The sequence below is a fragment of the Balaenoptera physalus genome (genome assembly GCF_965194825.1).
Source record: "Balaenoptera physalus genome assembly, chromosome: 14".
Lineage (NCBI taxonomy): Eukaryota > Metazoa > Chordata > Mammalia > Artiodactyla > Balaenopteridae > Balaenoptera > Balaenoptera physalus.
Window position 1 is genome coordinate 87817864 of NC_138893.1, and position 16366 is coordinate 87834229.

At 37.7% G+C, this 16366-nt stretch overlaps 1 protein-coding gene across 16 annotated transcripts in view; it reads right to left on the minus strand.

Moving 5' to 3' along the window:
- The window catches only part of TET1 (tet methylcytosine dioxygenase 1), a 141225-nt gene that overhangs the window by 77347 nt on the left and 47512 nt on the right, over positions 1-16366 (minus strand). The window lies entirely within an intron of this gene.

Sequence of the window (16366 nt, forward strand, 5' to 3'; positions counted from 1 at the left end):
TAGGTCTTTAGAATTGGTAGTAGTATTGTGTCAATGTTAATGACCTAGTTTGTTTTTGGGTTTTTTGGTCATGCTGCCCGGCATGCGGGATCTTCATTCCCCGGCCAGCGATCAAACCCATGCCCCCTGCAGTGGAAGCGCGGAGCCCTAACCACTGGACCACCAGGGAAGTCCAATGATATGGTTTTGATCACGGAACTATGGTGATATAAGATGTTAACATTTGGGAATGTTGGGTAAAGGATAAAATGAAATTCTTGTACTATTTTTGCAATGTTTTTATAAATTAAAAATGATATCCAAATAAAAAGTCAAAAAATATATACCTATCATAGTCTAGAGCCCATTCCCCTTTCCCAAAGATCCCTGTCCCCTCTCAAAGCTTAATTGGAACTTTCACACAGAAGGAATGTCTTTCACAATGTTCACTGTGCTGATCACTCTGCTTTTTAATCATAATATTAGGGTTTGTGTGTTTTTTGGGGGGGTTTTTTTTGTTTTCTGTTTTAATTTTTATTGGCGTATAGTTGCTTTACAATGTTGTGTTAGTTTCTGCCGTATAGCAAAGTGAATCAGTTATACATATACATATATCCCCTCTTTTTTATATTTCCTAGGGTTTGTGTTTTTAAATTTTAATTAGAAATTTATTTGCCTTTATTACATTCTCAGAACAGAAAACAAACAAACAAACAAACAAAACCCAGCAGACACAGATAAGGAAAACCAGAGGAAAGACTCCATATCATCTACCCAGGAAAAACTAGTATGTAGTCTGCCAGATTCCTTTTTATGTATATAAGTATATTATATTTGATGCACTATATTTTTAAAACAAAATTGAGATCTACACCATATGTCATTTTGTAACCTAATTTTTTTCACTTGAAAAATACATTGTTGAAGCTCTCTACCTTTCTTTAGACTGAAGTAGGCACTCACACTTTCAAAACTATCCAAACTGCTCTCCAGAAAGACAGTACCAATTTATTTTCTCACAGAGTTCCAAGATTGTCCCATTTCAACTCACATTTTCCTTATTTGCTAATTGTGTTCCTTTACCTTTCCAAATTCATATGGAAAAAAAAGATATCTTATAATAATGTATGTTTTTCAAATTATTATAGAGGCTGACCATTTAAAAATTATTTCTTGGACATTTATATTTCTTCTTTTGTGAAGCTGATCACTTAGTAAGTTTTTTCCTTTATTTTAAACTTCCGGGCACCTCCTTCATTCTCCATGACATCATAAACCTCACCGATGGTATTTAGGTGCTTTTATTTCCAACTACTGTCAGTATTATAGGATGTCATCTACCTTAATTAGAAATCTGAACTCTTTTTAGACAAAGTATGACGCTTTGTTTTGCTTTGTTTTGTTTTTTCTTTTTCCCATCAGACGTCATCGTTGGTCCAAGTATGAAGTTTTTATGCTATCATGAAACATCCTGAACTTTAATTCCTCTTCTCTATGTTCTATCTATGCTTTAATCTAAAGATTAAAGGCAAATAAATGGCAAACTACAAGATAAATTCTGTTTCCTCTCTACAGTTACCAAAATTAAACACAAACCCTTAGAATAAAAAAAAAAATCTCACCTCACTTTTAACTTTATTCTTCTTCATATTGTTATTACAGGCTTAATGTTATATGACATGCTCAGAGATTATATAATATTTTTTAAAAATCTGTGTTCAGTCCAGTATGTTTACTTTAGCAATAATTATAATGATGAAAAACTAGAAGCCAATTAATTCTCCTGAACAATAGTATTTTCCTGAAAATGTTATTCTAATTGATAATGCTACTATTTTAGGTAATATATAGAATATTATTCAAAAATAAGTTAAAAGGTGCTTCCCTGGTGGCACAGTGGTTGAGAGTCTGCCTGCCAATGCAGGGGACACGGGTTCGAGCCCTGGTCTGGGAAGATCCCACATGTCGCGGAGCAACTAGGCCCGTGAGCCACAATTACTGAGCCTGCGTGTCTGGAGCCTGTGCTCCGCAACGAGAGAGCGCGATGGTGAGAGGCCCACGCACCGCGATGAAGAGTGGCCCCCGCTTGCCACAACTAGAGAAAGCCCTCGCACAGAAATGAAGACCTAACACAGACGTAAATAAATAAATAAATAAAAGTTAAAAATAAATAAATAAATAAAAGTTAAAAAAAATAAAAATAAGTTAAAGCAGTTATTATAGAGCCATTTAATGGGTAACAATTAACAAGAACAAAGCTATCATTAGAATGACTAAATGAAACAATTGACACACCAAATGTTGGAGAAGATGTGGAGCAACTAATATTCCCTTAATTTCACTGGAAGATTGTTAAAATATTAAACATACACCTACCCTACAGGCAATTCAATTCCTATTTATCCAAGATAAATGAAAAATATATGTTCACACCCAGGAAAAGCACTTGTATAAGAATGTGTTGGTCAGAATGTAGAGAAATTGGACCTCTCATACACTGGCAGTTCCTCTAAGAGTTAAACACAGAGTTAATATATGGCCCAGCAATCCACTCCTAGGCATATACCCAAGAGAAATTAAAACATGTCTACACAAAAAAACTTGTATGTTAATGAGTATATCAGCATTATTCACAAGAGCCAAAAAGTGGAAACAACACAAATGGCCATCAAATGGTGACTGGGTAAGTAAAATGTGCTGTATACATGCAATGGAATATTATTCAGGAAAGAAGGAAGGAATGAAGGAAAGAAGGAAGGAAGAATACATGCTGCAACATGGATGAATCTTGAAAACATTATGTTAAATGAAAAAAGCCTCTTGACAAAGTACCACGTTTTATATGATCCTATTTCTATGAAATAGGTTATTTCGGGGGATAATGAAAATGTTCTAAAATTGATTGTGGTGATCCATGCACGACTGTGAATATACTAAAAGCCACTGAATTGTATACTTTAAATAAGTGAATTGGGTAGTATAAGATTATATCTCAATAAGGCTATTTAAAAAACCCAACAAAAACAAAAACAAAAACTAAGGATGGGGCTACCCTGGTGGCGCAGTGGCTAAGAATCCGCCTGCCAATGCAGGGGACACGGGTTCAAGCCCTGGTCCGGGAAGATCCCACATGCCGTGGAGCAACTAAGCCTGTGCGCCACAACTACTGAGCCTGTGCTCTAGAGCCTGCGAGCCACAACTATTGAGCCTGTGTACGACAACTACTGAAGCCCGCGCGCCTAGAGCCCGTGCTCTGCAACAAGAGAAGCCACCACAATGAGAAGCCAGTGCGCCACAACAAAGAGTAGCCCCCACTCGACACAACTAGAGAAAGACTGCGCACAGCAACGAAGACCCAATGCAGCTAAAAATAAATAAATTAAAAAAAAAAAAAAAAACTAAGGGTGTTCAAAACCATCTACCTACCTAGTCCTGAGTCAAAGAAGCCGAATCCCCCCAAAAGTATATTCTATAAAATTCCATATGTAAAAAATTACAGAAAAGGCAAAACCAACCTAAAGTGATAGAAATCAAATCAGTAGTTGCCTGGCGGGGGAGCAGGTTGACTAGGAGGAGGGGCTGAGATGACAGAAAAGATTGGTGTCTTTCTGTGCATTCATGAAAACTGGTTGACTAATATATTTAAGACCTGGATATTTCACTGTATATAAAGTACATTTCAAAAAATAAGGCTGTTGTTTAAAAAGAATGAGTTGATGCAGTTGTATATATACACGACATATATGTAACTATAGCTACACCGGTATGTATACAGACTTTATTTGGAAGAATACCCACAAAACTACTCAGAGGTTATACCCCTCAGATGTGAGAATAAGGAGGATGAACGAAGGGAGGGACAATGAGTATAAAGGAGAACATTTTTCCTTTCCTTCATACGCTTCTGTTTGAATTCCTTTCAAGATTATTCTTTTTTTTTTTTGTAATTTAAAACTATTTTTAAATGAGTTCATTGGATTTCCTCTTAAATCATACTGATGTTTGCATTTTCTTCCTCAACAAAATTTTGACTACACTTTGATGTTTGTCTCGGATCACTAGTTGTACACAGGATTTTAGTATGCTTTTGCTGCTATTCTGATAACCTATAAAGGACACCTGGAGTTAATTTTGTGAGTTTTGTTACTTATATACACCCTGAAAGATGTTTAATGTAATTTGTTTCCTATCTGGCTCATACACAAACCTTTTTCCTTGTCTTTAATGCTACTTTGTCCTAGACGGAGGGAGTAGGCTGTCACTGCTTGACTGGTTATCTTCTATTTTACTTTGTCTCCATTGAGTTCCTCGGAGTTAGGCTTCTTTCTTTTGCATTGAGTTCTTGGTAAGATAGGGTTGCCGGGAAGATAAAAGTGGAAAGGACAAGATAAAGAAGGAATGAGGTCTAAGTCACATTCTCTTGGAATTCTATGCCTAGTCAGCCTCATCATCCTCATACCTGCATTTTTTCAACATCCCAGATCCTTACTATACCCACTTTATCACACAGTGACCCGAGTCCAACTTTCTCAACCAAAATTAACCATTTGGCTACACTGTGCAATAGGACATTAAATAGAGTTATAGGCACTTTTCATTATTACTTAAAAGTTTTATTCATTTAATCTCTAAAACTTAAAGTATGTGCCATTTCTATGCCCAAAGGAAAGTCAAGATGCCTTAAAGGTAGCAAAATACAAAATAAAATGTTTAGCTTAAAATGGAGTCCATCATAGTTACATCAGACAAGAAACATGGATGGATACTAAAAACCAATGAGAAGTAACAGAATGCTTACACAGTTTTAAAGTATCTCCACAGGAGATATTAACTGCAAAAGGTAAAAGAGTAACTTAGGAGAAACCTGGCAGATGCCACATTAACCAAGTTTTCAATGTAAAGATCGTAATAATGGAACAAACTGACATCACGTGCCTCCAGATATGATTCACTGGAAAACAAAACCCCACTAACTCCCTTCTGTGGCATTCTTGTTAAAAATGCATAACGTGAATCTAATCATGAGCAAACATCAAATAAACCCAAATTAAGAGACATTCTAACTGACCTGTACTCTGTGAAAAATGTCAGACTGATAAGACTAAAGAGACAGAACAACTGAATGAAATTCATAATCTGAGATTATCTTTTGATGTGCTCTACATTATTAAGGACAAATAGTGAATTCTGATCAGTAGATAATAATAGTATTGTGTCAATGTTAATTTCCTGATTTTGATCATTGTACTATAGTTATGCAAGAAGAGGTCCTTGTTTGTAGGAAATAGACACTTTAGTACTTATGGGTAAAGAGAACTCAGGTCTGAAATTACTCTCAAATAATTCAAGGGGAAAAATTTACATATGAGGAGAGAGAGATAAAGCAAATATGATAAAATATTAACATGGGTAAACTGGGTGAGGGATATATGAGAATACTTGGCACTACTCTTGTAGCTTTTCTGTTGTTTGAAATTATGTCAAAGTATTTTTTTTTAATTTTAATGAAGCTAACAAGAATGAAGCAGGAAGACAAGATGCTTTCTCATTTAGTAGTTGAGCATATTACACTGCTTGACCAACAAATTTGAGTTTTCTGACTCAAAAATCAAAATAGAAAAACACATTGTTTATATTGTCTTTTTTTCTGAACATGGGCAGCACATAAATTAATCTTGACAATTTTTCACTAGAAATTATACTGAGCAAAAGTTAGCCTGTCCCTTATATAACTATGGTATGTCATGATGCATAGTATCTTAGGAAATGTGGCCCAGATAACTCAGTTTTCTGATGGTCCTAACTTGTTTGTTTGGGGGTTTTTTTGGTTTTATTTTTTTTTGGCTGCGTTGGGTCTTTTTTGCTGCGCGCGGGCTTTCTCTAGTTGCAGGGAGCAAGGGCTACTCTTCTTGCAGTACGCAGGCTTCTCTTTGCGGTGGCTTCTCTTGTTGCGGAGCACGGGCTCTAGGTGAGCGGACTTCAGTAGTTGTGGAACGCGGGCTCTAGAGCGCAGGCTCAGTAGTTGTGGCGCACAGGCTTAGTTGGTCCGTGGCATGTGAGACCTTCCCGACCAGGGCTCGAACCCATGTCCCCTGCATTGACAGGTGGATTCTTAACCACTGCGCCACCAGGGAAGCCCTCCTAACTTGTTTTAATGAAGTGATCAAATATCAGAGGCTTTAAGTAAACCCTGGACAGCTGGATTAAACTTCTGATGAAATATTCTAAACTGTAGCTATTTTATCCTGTCCATTAAGTGAGGGCATAAACTAGATTTCATGGATGTAGAGTGACAAAAATCAACATTTTGAAATAGCTTCTATTTATTTTAACCAGCAAATAACATTCAGATTTTTATAAGGTTCATCAATACCCTGACTTCAAGCCAATAGTACTGAAAGTGCTTCCCCACCCCTACTTCATTTGTTTTTCATTTCTTTATTTCAGTGAAACCATAATTAAGGTATCCATTTTCTCTTCCACTCCCTGCTACTATCTGGTACAGATGGGGCAGGTCAATTTAATCTCTGAGTTTAGCCAACTACATTTATTTTTTCAATCTGCTACTCTCCTCTAATTAAGAATTTAGGATACAATCCAGGAAGCATTGGACAATCTCTGACATAGACCCCAACAGTTAAATGTAGATTGTACAACCTACCTGACACCTGAAATTTATTGTAATTTACCCAGATTGCTTGATCTTCAAATCAAAACATTTTATAAAAATGTAATAAAAGAGAAGTAGTGTTCAAAATCACCAATCAAGAAACACACACACGGGCTTCCCTGGTGGTGCAATGGTTAAGAATCTGCCTTCCAATGCAGGGGACACAGGTTCAAGACCTGGTCCGGGAAGATCCCACATACCGCGGAGCAACTAAGCCCGTGTGCCACAACTACTGAGCCTGTGCTCTAGAGCGCACGTGACACAACTACTGAAACACGAACGCCTAGAGCCCGAGCTCCGCAACAAGAGAAGCCGCCACAATGAGAAGCCCGCGCACTGCAACGAAGAGTAGCCCCCGCTCAACGCAACTAAAGAAAGCCTGTGCACAGCAAAGAAGACCCAACGCAGCTGAAAATAAATAAATAAATAAATTTATATAAACACACACACACACTCAAAATGATAGTAAGACCAAATAAAAGGAGAACAAAGAGACAAGACAACCAAATCCAAGACATGATTTAAGATTAGAGGCTAGATCAGGAGGAAACAGCTAAAAAGGATTTGGGGCGGGGGGTAGAGGGGGGAATGATGGAAAAGATTTTTTAAATGGACAGTACCTTCTTTTTTTTTTTTTTTATAAATTTATTTATTTATTTTTGGTTGTGTTGGGTCTTCGTTTCCGTGCGAGGGCTTTCTCTAGTTGTGGCAAGCGGGATCCACTCTTCATCACGGTGCGCAGGCCTCTCACTATCGCGGCCTCTCTTGTTGTGGAGCACAGGCTCCAGATGCGTAGGCTCAGTAGTTGTGGCTCACGGGCCCAGTTGCTCCGCGGCATGTGGGATCTTCCCAGACCAGGGCTCGAACCCGTGTCCCCTGCATTGGCAGGCAGATTCTCAACCACTGCGCCACCAGGGAAGCCCTGGACAGTACCTTCTGAATCATTAACTATCCTCAGTGTGATCACTGTACTGCAGTTAAGGAGAGGCATGCTGAAGCATTTATAGGTAAAATGTCGCATGATCCAGCAAGAAAAAAAAATATTGATGTACAATGTGTTATTCTTTCAACTTTTCTGTAGGTTTGATTTTTTCAAATAAAACTTACAGAACAATTAATCAAATTAAAATAAAGATATTAGATATATATCCTGATTTCCATAGCAATTCATTATCAACACTATTCAAGGCTGGCCTGATGATTTCAGAAAGTACAGTTTCCCTTATATACCCAGATATCACTATAATAATTTCTACACTTCAGACCTAACTGACTAAATAAGGTTAGGCCATGAAATGCATTAATTCAATCACTCATTAAACCAACATTTATTGAGTTGTAGGCACAAGATATTACATTAAGACTGCAGACACAAAGTTGAATGCTGCTCTAAGCTTAAGAGGTTTACAATCTAGTTTAACGAATAATAAAAGCAACTAAAAATCTAAACACATCAATATTCTATAAAGGATTTTATTTTATATTAACAACCATAACAAAAACAATCATGATGATGATAGCTATCATTTATTGAACATCCACTCTGGATGGGATAAATTCAGTAAATTTAAAATTATGTAATCTGCTAAACAACAGTGTGGATTAGTTACGTTCCCCTTTTAAAGGTAATGAAAATAGGGCTTCCCTGGTGGCTCAGTGGTTAAGAACCCGCCTGCCAATGCAGGGGACACGGGTTCGAGCCCTGGTCTCAGAAGATCCCACGTGCCACAGAGCAACTAATCCCATGTGGCAGAACTACTGAGCCTGCACTCTACAGCCCGTGAGCCACAACTACTGAGCCCACATGCCACAACTACTGAAGTCCACATGCCTAGAGACCATGCTCTGCAACAAAAAAAGCCACCTCAATGAGAAGCCTGCGCACAAGAGTAGCCCCCGCTCGCCGCAATTAGAGAAAGCCTGCACGCAGCAACGAAGACCCAACGCAGCCATAAATAAATAAATTAATTAATTTTTTTAAAAAAAGTAATCCAGGGCTTCCCTGGTGGCGCAGTGGTTGAGAATCTGCCTGCCAATGCAGGGGACACAGGTTCGAGCCCTGGTTCTGGGAAGATCCCACATGCCCGTGAGCCACAATTACTGAGCCTGCGCATCTAGAGTCTGTGCTCCGCAACAAGACAGGCCACGATAGTGAGAGGCCCGCACACTGCGATGAAGAGTGGCCCTCGCTTGCCGCAACTACAGAAAGCCCTCGCACAGAAATGAAGACCCAACACAGCCAAAAATAAAAATAAATAAATAAATAAAAATTAAATAATGTATAATTCAGGTGTACTTTAAAAAAACAAAAAAAGTAATCACAAAAAAAAAAAATGAAAATAGCTCTCAGATAGTTCTATTAAATTTCCCTCAGTCAGGCACTTTCCTTTGGGTACTGCTGATACCACAAAAAAACACATGGTTTAAATTTTAAAATTAAAAGTAATCAAGGGCTTCCCTGGTGGCGCAGTGGTTGAGAATCTGCCTGCCAATGCAGGGCACATGGGTTCGAGCCCTGGTCTGGGAAGATCCCACATGCCGCGGAGCAACTAGGTCTGTGAGCCACAACTACTGAGCCTGCGCGTCTGGAGCCTGTGCTCCGCAACAAGAGAGGCCGCGATAGTGAGAGGCCCGCGCACCGCGATGAAGAGTGGTCCCCACTTGCCGCAACTAGAGGAAGCCCTCGCACAGAAACGAAGACCCAACACAGCCATAAATAAATAAATAAATTAATTAATTAATTAATTAATAAAAGTAATCAAAAGCCCTAAATACCTATGATATCAAAATAAATACTCGGGGACTTCCCTGGTGGTCCAGTGGTTAAGACTCCGCACTTCCAATGCAGGGGGCATGGGTTAGATCCCTGGTCAGAAAACTAAGATCCCACACGCCAAGCGGCAAAAGAAAAAATTAAATACTCAGAAAATTTCAGATTTGTGTTTTCTATTTTCACAGAAGTTATGTCTAAAAAATAACATTAAACTTACTTCAAGAAGTGGAATACACAGTTATTAGATTTTTTTTCCCTTTCTAAAGTAGAATGAATACACAAGATATTAAGTAAAAACATTTTTTTCTAAGAAAAAAGATACATTCAGATATCTAAGATAAATTTTGTGATAATTTAGTGAGAAACTTTTCTTATGTGATTCTTATCTGGAAGAAATCATGCTTAAGGTACAGAACTTGCAAACATCCCTGTAACTTATATCCTGTTTCAAATGTCTTCATCCTAGTCCGAGTTTTTCTTTGCAGCTGAATTCTATAATTGAAACTAAACATCAGCTGTGAGATTATTTTTCATAGTGATGATATTCTAGTCTTTATTATAGAATTATTGATTCTATAAAATATATACATATAAATAAAACAGGAAAGAGAGAAATTTAATATATTCAAGGTTTAACGACTCCTTTCTGATAATTCTTATTACAAAAGGCAGAAGTGACATTTTTAAAAGGAAAGGCTTTTTGTAATACAGGTTTATATTTCTCAAATAAGGCAAGGGAACATATTGCTAAGAAAATACACATTTTCTTAAAGGCTCACTTAATATTTTTAGTAGGATAAATTATACCTTTAGATGTAATAATACCACTAATTGAGAAATTACTATATGTCAAGCTGTCCTAGGCAATGTAACATGTATTAAATAATTCACTTAAGTCTATAACAATCTTATGATCCTATGAGTGTGTATTTTATGAGTGTGTATTTTTGTATACTATATTTAAAATTAAACACACAATATAATGCTTAAAATAAATAATTTACTTAAAAATAACTAAGTTGCTAAAATAAGTTTACTGTTTAACATCTGGTTCCCTAGAACCATGAAAAGAACCTATGCTTTAATCAAATTCATATTATCATTAATTTTAAACATAGATAATAAAACTGTAACATCTCTTCCCTTAAAATTTTTCATGTGCAGAAAGTCCTGTTTTTAGCTCAAAAAGGACTAAAACAGTTAGTATTTCAAACTACGAAGCATCAGAACAGGTTAAAGAATGACACTGTAATCTTCATTCTCTTGAATAGGCCACTGTGGTGGATAAATCTTGCCATCACATCTTCTTTTTACCAAAGGTTTTTAAATGATGTTTTATTTATTTATTTATTTATTTAGGCTATGTTGGGTCTTTGTTGCTGTGCGTGGGCTTTCTCTAGTTACAGCAAGCGGGGGCTGCTCTTCGTTTCGGTGCATGGGCTTCTCACTGAAGTGGCTTCTCTTGTTGCAGAGCACGGGCTCTAGGCACCGGGGCTTCAGCAGTTGTGGCTAATGGGCTCTAGAGCGCAGGCTCAGTAGTTGTGGCACATGGGCCTAGCTGTGCCGCAGCATGTGGGATCTTCCCAGCCCAGGGCTTGAACCCGTGTCCCCTGCATTGGCAGGTGGATTCTTAACCACTGCACCACCAGGGAAGTTCCCTTGCCATCACATCTTTAAAAACATTATTTTTATGACACATTTTGAATATTGAAAGGCATTCCATTATAAAATTAATTATAACTTGAAAATGACTTAAGATACTAGTGAGGTTTTAACAAAAATTTAACAGTTCTTATTTCGCTCTTTTTACCTGTGTATTGAGATGATATTCTAGCCAATAGATGGAGAGCTATACAATAAGGAAGACAGACCTCAGAAAACAGTATGAATCTAGCACTCTCAAAACACAAACACATTATCAGATGAGCATAAGGATTCAAGACACAAAGCATATGTTCTTTTCTAAGCTAGGAAGAATTCAACAGACTTTTTTTGTAGCCTGAATGAAATTTTCTTCAAGCCTATTCACCCCACTTGGCTTCTATTCACTCTGATTCTCTGTTTGGGATCATTCCTAGAAATTACAAAATGGACATGAATTTTGAATCACTGGAAATGTTCGTGCTCCGATGATAAATGAATGATTTGACTGTGTGTGAGCTGACTTAGTGAGAACTCAGCCCTGAGTCTGAGTTCTCAGCCTGAACTCAGTCTCATCGTCCCTGGTCAAAATGCTATGTTACAATTTCTGGGTATGCAAACCAGAAGCCCCATGTGTGCCTTTGAGTGTGTGAATAAACACTGATGGATAAGCACTAGTCTTTGATAGTTTTTGCCAGCTTATGACATGAGGAAAATAAGGACCATGTGTTGAATCATAAGGCTAAATTATTAAATTTTATATGACCACCCTATATTCTGAGATTATCTTCTTCCAATTTATATGTTTGTGGGGGTTTTTTGTTGTTGTTATTGTTTTGTTTGCTTGCTTTGTTTATAAAGCTGGTATCCCTTTGTGGATGCTCTCACCACTCTGAATCTCCCCTGCCCCGCCCCCCTGCCCCCCCTCGCCCTCCCACTGCCCCCATGGTCTGTTATATTCAGAAGTCTGGGATTCTTTGCCTGGGACTATGTAAGACTAAGGGACTTCCCTGGCGGTCCAGTGGTTAAGACTCCATGCTTCCACTGCAGGGGGTGCAGTTTTGATCCCTGGTCAGGCAATTAAGATCCGCATGCCGCATAGTGCAGCCAAAAAAAAAAGACTATCAAATGGCTTTTTTCCCCCCTGAACAACCATCAAGCTCAGTATAGGATGTCACTAAAATTTGTAACATGTTGCTGCTATAAGTCATGGAATGTTACCTTATAACTAGAGTTAAGAAAAGTTTATCATTTTACCAATGATTTCTTTAACTAATTGAAACAAAGTTGTAGATAAGTGTGCACAGGAAAAAAATCTTTAGTAACCCTGTTATCTTTCATTTCTTATAGCTTAATGAGTTTTTAAGATAAACAGGGTAACTCAATTGTATCTTAATTTGGTAGTTTTAAACCCTCACTAGTGTATGTAACAATTTACAAATGAAGGGAATAGTTCTCAAAGATACCAAGTAAATTTCCCTAGGGGGTGTTTTCCCCTGTCTTTGCAAATTTTTTTTTGTTTCTTTGTTTCCTTCAAAGTATATGCCACAATTTGTAATTTATTAATTTGTCTTTAATTTTTTTTTGGCCTTTCCTCAGCAACATTTAATCTCCTTGAGGGCTGAAATCAGTTTGGTTTTACACACCATTGTAGCCCAGCATTTAGTATGGGCTAAAAAAGTATTTATCGAATGTTAATAATACTGTTGTTCAAGAAACAACACATATTGAGCATTAACTGTGTGCCAGGCAATGATGGTACTAAATATTTTGAATAACACTGTCATGTAAATCAAGACCACATATGAATGTGATTCATTTACGATTTGATTCTCCTTTTAAAACGTTTCTAAAAGACTTATCACTATAGCTACACGTCAGTGTCATGTCCTTCTCTCCCAGTGAAACATGTCTTATTTACCCCCATCCCACCCCCTGCCCCCCCAACAACGACTCGTTCTACTTTTATCAGCATCATCAAGGAAGGAAGGAAACAGTGAAGAACAGGGCTGCCAGCATAGAAGTTAGCAGGAAGATCACTTAGTTTTCTTTTTTCTTTTTTTTTTTTCATTTCTAAATCATTTGTAGACAGTTTCCTGGTTTAATATCCACTGACATTTCTTTATATTTGTTCACCCAGTTCTTCCAAATAATACTTTGATGATATTTTATAATCAAATAGCTAGAAAAATGTCCCTTACCAGACAAGAAATTACAGAATGTATAAATGCAGTTCATTCTCAGGGATACCCACACTTTTCATTTTGACATGATTTTAGATTTTCAGGTAAGTTGCAAAAATAGTATAGAGTTCTTATATAAACTTCACCCAACCCTGTCTAGTGTTACTTTCTTACATAATCATGATTCTGGTACTATTTTTGACCCTACCATACTGACCCTGTGGTCAGTAGTGATGCTGAATGTATGTTTGCTTTGCCCTTCAGGTCCCCACTCCAACTTCTACACCCTCTTACGTGACAAGGGAGGTGGAACAAGATATATTTCATCATCAGTAGGCTCCCTTTTTCCTTTTGGCTTCTGATTGGCATCAACCAATGAAAGCAGCAGGAAACTGGATGGCAGAGTATTTATTTCCATACCCACCTCCCCATGACTTTCTCTTCAAGAAAGATCCCATTATCAAAGGCCACACAAAAGCCCCTGCCCCTTCAGGCCTAGGAGTGGCAATATCTCTCTGCTGTGTCATTAGTCCTGGGATGCTTTGTCATCCCTAGATTTTTCTGAACCCTGCCCACACCTTTTAAACAATCCCTTTATTAAATTCTCCCCAATACTCCCAACTGACTGTGTAATCTGATTTTCTCTAGGGACAGGGACTGACAACCTAACCAAAGTGATATTGACTTTCTCCCACCCCGAAACACAAAATAGTGATTATTTACATAAATGTTTCGACCGAGAGGCGTTCCAAACCATGCCACTCACAAGTACAAGTTCATGAATCAAGGCCTGAAATCATCTCACACCTTCACCTTACTCAAGAGTCAAGCAAACAATTATAGCACAGCTAACCTGCTGCCATCTATGAAGACAGATCAACTCCAGTGATCAACAAGAGCGCCTGAGCAGGAACCTGGTCTTTCAGCCCCAGTGGGGGCAGGAGTTTGTGCTGAGCTCCCCCACCCTCACCCCCATCATTTGGTACCCATTCTGGCCATTAGAGTGCTTTGGACAGAAACTGTCATTTCAGCTCGAGGAAAATGCTCTCTGTAGTCTGGGATTTGAGATCACTATGTATAGTTTTAAATTTCGAATTGTAATAGAATGCATACAGGTTTTTGATATAGATAATAGATAACAGATTGTTTAAAGATGAGAGGTGTGAGACACACCAGGCAATTTCAGCCCCACAACTGGATTCAGTATTTAGTTAGCAGGTTCAGAGTAGGATGAGACAAGCTTCAATTCTATTCCCAATTTCCTTAGTCAGACTCTTCATTTATCCAACTACCTCCCAATAGATGAAGATGAAAATGAGTCAGGATACCTATGGGTAGCAGCCACCCTGACTAAGAGCAAGGGACCCAGGAGATGTGAAGACTTAAAGAGGCCAGAGTCAAAGGAAGAAGAGTAGAACTCTGGCACAATGCCAAAAGCAAAGAAAGAATTATGAAAGGAAACCAAGTTGTAACCTGTAGATTCCCGTGACTGATCCCCTCCCTGGGTAGCAGCCAGCTGGAATGTTAAGTTCTCACCCATAAAATCCTAAATGGAAAGTTTTACTTTTCCTCCACCCTCCCTCCCAGAAGTTGGATTTAGTTTTCTTAACATCTCCTTCAGGGTTATATAATATTCTACACTTGCTCTAACTATATTTTACACATATCAAGCTAAAATCTGAAAGTATTTGAGCATTTCTACTGTGGAGCAGAGAAACAAAGCTTTCTTTGAAAAAGAACAAAAAAATCATGCCCAACAGAAAATTAAAGAAAACATTTAAAAATGCCAACATCAGGAAAAAAATTAATTTTTTCCTTTTAGAGCATTTCTCTACTCTTGTACAACAACTGATAACTACAGAGGAAGTGAGCAACAGTTTGGTTCTGCTTGCTGTGGCACATGAATTCCAGCCATCCACAGGCACTTATTTCTTTTTAAAAGTCAGGGTCCACTGCCATGATTCAAAAAAGCAATACACAGTATATTTACTTCTGAAATTTATTTCAGGTGACAGGACACCCACAGACTAACAAAATAAACATAGAATTAAATAGTATTCCCAAAGTCCAATTCTACCTTGTAGGAAAGGCAGGTGATGATTTAGCTACCAAGATTAGTCCATGTTAGTTTGTCCATGCAGTCTCCATCCCTTTCTTCCATGCTGTTTCCCACCCCACGCCACCCCCCACCACACAAATTTGAGAGCCATTTATAACAGCAGGACTAAAACTGTTTCTCACTTGAAGATTTTAAGACAAAACACCTGAGATGGATACACCCAACACAGAAAGTGTAAAAAGAGATTAAGAAATATACTTGGGGATTTTAAGGATATTCTTCTATAATTGGGGGAGGGGAAAGGATTAATAGGGGGCAGGTGGATCAATATGCAGGAGAAACACAGAGAAGGGTTGAATTTACCTTGAAAATAACCAGTATTCTATTTGTCCAGGCCCAGTGAGAATTTGTGCCAAGCAATTTCATTCATTTCACAGTGCCTGGCACATTGATGACTGTGTGGTAAATATTAAATAAATACTTGTTGGTTGATGAAAAATATACATGGCAATGCTGTGTACACACAGGAAACAGAAACTTAAAGTGGTCAGACAGATTAGAAAGCAATGCAAGGTTTGGTTCTGCATGTCAAGAGCATTTTCAAGGTACACGACTGAGGAAACAAATGAGATTTTAAAATGTGCTAGATCTATAGTTCAAACATGTTGTTCCTCTATGAGTGCCAAAACTTTATTTGCAAAAGAAAAGCTAAGATTAAGGTAAGATATTTTCAATTATATATACACAATATAGTGTTAAAGACCAGTCATTTTATTGTTTAATATGCCTTCTTGAATTAAAAAGGTTGACTGCTCAGGATACTTACATTCATAATAGCAATATACCACTTGAAACCTTTAACACATAAGCACCTATTTGCTAAAGCTAGTCTTGAACTTTTAGTAATGTCATATGCTTTTAAATTAACCGTTTTAAATACTGTACAAAGCTCATAACACAGACTGCTAGCTTATAACTGAATTAGGTAACTACTAAATACTCATTAGGCAAACTACTGAAAATAAAGAAAACATACACATTCCTACCCCTCCATGAATGCC